The sequence below is a fragment of the Convolutriloba macropyga genome, chromosome 11 (assembly GCF_964194025.1).
Source record: "Convolutriloba macropyga chromosome 11, txConMacr16.3, whole genome shotgun sequence".
Classification (NCBI taxonomy): domain Eukaryota; kingdom Metazoa; phylum Xenacoelomorpha; order Acoela; family Convolutidae; genus Convolutriloba; species Convolutriloba macropyga.
The window spans coordinates 44,727,453-44,731,879 of record NC_134478.1 but is presented as its reverse complement, the minus strand read 5'-3'; positions in this window follow the sequence as shown (position 1 = coordinate 44,731,879).

Sequence of the window (4,427 nt, the reverse complement as noted above, 5' to 3'; positions counted from 1 at the left end):
TCAAGTAAAGCGATTAATCGGCTGCACGAAATTCTTCCGCAATTACATCTATAAATTAGATGAGAAACTAATGTCAGTTTACAAGCTCCTGAAGAAAAATGCAGTAATAGAAACCACAGAAGAACACCCAAAGGCATCAGACGTAATTAAGAATGATTTAATCGAAGCCACAAATGTAACATTGCGATTACCAAAACCCGGTTTACAGTATGTAATTCTTTGTGATGCAATACCATGGTGCAGTTTTGATACTAATGGTGGAATAATACGTAAATGAATCTGGAAAGAAAGAACAGAAAACATACGCTCCCGTATCGTTTGCATCGCATTTGTTCAATGCAACGCAATAAAAGTTCTCAATTTACTACAAAGAGTTCCTAGCTTTGTAATATGCTCTTGACTACTTTTCACACTACTTTTGGGGATCCAGCAAACAAGTAGATATGCTCACTGACAACAAAAGCTTCACACAATTCTTTCAATCAAAAGTAATACCGTCATCTCTTTGGAATTGTTTAGACAGATTACTCGCCATTAACAAAGTAATTGCTCGCATTTCTGGAAGCGCTAACTATGCAGCAGATTTCCTTTCTGGAATGTAGAATGAGAAAACAGCAACAATATCTTGAAAAAAAACAGATAAAATGCCAGTTAAAGAAATAGATATTGATACAGAAGCGGGAAATCTTGATGTTGAAATAAATGTACTACTAGACACAGAAATTACTGATGATGAACTAAATGGAGATGCACTAAGTGCTCGAACGGAAAATTGGCTGTTTGATGAATACAAAAAACGTCAAAGTAATTTACCAATAAAAGAAAAACAAGGGATATTTAAACATAAAAGAAAAAAGAATATATTCAATTCAAAACCCAAACAAATTAGATGAGTTTCCGGACCTCACAGATAAATTAAGTAGTCTAAATTTGGCAAAAGAGCAACAAAAGGATGCAGATATTAGAAAAGCAACAGGCTGGATACAGCAAAACACCCAACAACCAGACTTAAATTATGCTTCAACAAACTTAGAAAAGTATCACAAACATTTAAATAGATGAATTCTTGAAGGGAATATCTTATACCGGAATTTTTATGATGACACAGGAAAAGTACTTCATAAACAATTCTGTGTACCTAAGCATTTCTGGAAATAGACTATGAAAAGGCTCCAAATTTCACAAACAGCAGGTCACTTAGGCGTAAAAGCAACAAATCAAGAGTTTAGAAAGCGATTCTATTATCCAGGCTTCACTGAACATTTCATCAGTTTTATTAAAAATTGCCTCTCTTGCGTCCAATTCAACAGAGTTCCAAAAAACCACATTACACCAAAGTTGCAACCAGTTAGCTCTATACAATCATATTCAGGATTTATGCTCCAAATTGATTTAGTAGGTTCTCTTAAGTCCACACAGTTTAAGTATGTTTTGAGTGGAATAGAAGTTTTCAAAAAATACTTATTCGCAGTCCCATTAACAAACGGATATGTTTACACAATAGACCGAGAACTATTAAAGGTGTTATTCCAATACAACTACACTCCTAAAACAATACTTAGTGACTTAGGAACAAATTTTACATTGAAATTAATGTCAGAATTAGCAAGTTAATTGGAAGTAAAGTTCAAACATGCTTCATTAAAACACCCGCACACTATCGGAGAAGCAGAAAGAGCACAAGAACAATTAAAATGAATCCTAGAGCTCAACACTGAGGAACAATGGAGGGACTGGCACGAATACGTTCCTCTAGCAACATTCAATTATAATACTTCATATCATTCGGCAATATATTGTTGCCCTTCAACTTTATTCCATGGCAGAGAACCAAAAAAAATCCCTCGATATTAAGTTCTCCAGAAAAAAAATGGATAGAGTAGCAGTAAACTCTGACTTTGTAAATGAACTGCAAGATGCCATGATGCAAAAAATTTAGAAAAACAAGGAAAAACTGACGACAGCGTACCTGAATTATAAAAAGTATTATGGACAAAAAGCTTCAGCAAAACACTTTCAAGAAAAATCATCCCGTCTACCTTTGAATCCTAAACTGCTAGAACAATCAACAGTAATTGCTTCTCAATTTCAGAAACGGCTACCGCTGTATAAATTGGAAAAAGTCCTTACGGATTCAAATTACCTTATTAGAAAAAGTTAATACAAATTACACGCAATGTGTCCATCCTATTAGAGTGAAGCCAATCAAACCACGCGAAACCCCTGAAGACTTTGGTGTTATCAATCCTGCAAATTTTCAACCAGATCCGTCAAGACAACATATGGAACCAGGTCTCTTTGATAAACACATTCCTGAGTTAATTAACGAATAAGAAAAAGAAACTGAGAAAACAAAAAAAGTATTACCAGACCCAGTCAGAGTGACCAGAAACGTTCCCCCAAGTGTACCATTAGCAGAACCAGTAGCAGCAGAACCTCCCGCACCACCTCTGGCCCCACCAAGAGTAGCAGCACAAGCAGTTAGACCACGAACAACTCCAGTACATTTTACTGTGATTGACTCTTAAATTTCAGACGAATCAATTCCAAAGTTATTCAACGAAAATAGTAGTTCGGATGAGAATCTAGTCGACTTCAAGTTAGACGCCGAATAAATAGCCAGAATACCGGTTGATCCGTGGATTGCAGAGGAAATTAGGCAACAACAACTAGGAGTTCGTGTCCCTCTGGTATCATTCTCTTCATCAGATGACGAAATGTTTTCATCTCCTCAACAGCCGCAACCAGCAATAGTAACCTTCGATATTGAGACACCTCCAGAAACACATGAAGATCATTTTGTTTTAACCGAGAGGAAAATAAGAGCTCGGTCTTTTCAACAAAAACGAAAACCGGAGAAAAGTTCATTCAAATCACCATAGAGTTACCAGCAACGAAAAAACATACGTGGCTCCAAATCATGAAAAAGAAATCATATTGCATCAATAAGCCAGAAGAAGCCCTTACCATCTTCACCAAGTTAGAAGAACAGGCAGCCTTAGACCGCGAAATGCACGAGCCAGATTGGAACAAGAAGAAAAACGAGAAGCAATAAAACCATCAGCACAAGCAACAAAACAAGTAAATACACCAAGTAGAAAGTTAAAATTAGACCAAAGGAGAGCAAGTATAGCAAAATATTCCGGAAAAAATCCAGCAGCCAGGCAAACAGACCAGTTAACAGATCAAAAAGAAAAAATTTTTCACCAGTCTCATCTAATCAAAATTTAAATCATTTCAGTCAAGAAATAAATGCAACATACCACAGTTTGCCAACAGATATCTTACAATCTCCGCACTCCTTTGCACCCTGTATATCAACAGACCTGGTGAAACAAATGACAAAAGGTTAGCTCGACAAGTCAACAGCTGGTACCCAGTAGCACTGAGAGCCATCAAACTTAAATACCCATCAAATATTTGCTAAGTCTTAATATATTTTGAACCTTATTTTGAGCAATGTGTCTTCAGATTAGTGAAGAAAATTAGATTCTAAAAAAAGCCCACATACGAATCAGAGTTAGCAAGTTTATATGAGCTGAGAGAAACAGTTATGGGTGAAGAAATTTAACACTTAATTGTCCCAAAACTCGCCAGTTGCTATGATAACTTGAATTTTAACAACGTTTTTGAGCTTATATGTCAAATCTTTGACCCTCTACTCATAACCATTTACATCCATCAGCAAGTAGCAACACAGTACAGTCTAGCAGTATTCTCTATCCGTCCCAAAGCCCAACAAGTCCGAGCAACATGGTCCTAAAGCCCAAAAATAGCCCAAAACTCGAAAAAATTTGACCTCAAAATCTTGTTATTTTATTTTATCTCGAGAATCACTTGTCCAGGACTAAATTAACTTGGTGTTCTGAAAAAACTCGTGTCCAGTTAAAGTAATGCGAGCTATAATTGACCCATTCCGACCCGTTCTAGGTATCAAATCTTAGCCCAGAATTGACCTTTCCAAAAATCCTAGGTTCACATCACAAAAAAGTCATAAAATTGTCAAAAACGCCCCGATCACTCCAAAATTTTTGCGCTGCAGGGTTTTTCAAGCAGAAAAATTGATCTGCAAATGTTGAAGCAATTTAGAGCATTCTTAAAATTGAGTGACGGCGAGCAACCTGAAATTTAACACTTCTCGAATCCGCTCGAATTCACTGATAACTCCTCCAAAAATCCCCAATTGACCCATTTTATAACACTAGACCATTTTACAGCTCACCTTTGACAACCTAGTATCCAAAAATCTTATCTAAAATTAATAAAAGTTGAGTTATGACAAAAAATACCCTTCCAAAGTGCGTTAATATTGAAAAAAATGTAGTGTAAATTTTACCCCAAAAATATACCAAAACCTATCCCAAATACCTCCTACAGCTACCTCAAGCTGCACCCACATGGTTTAACCTCAAACAACCTTTAAGACC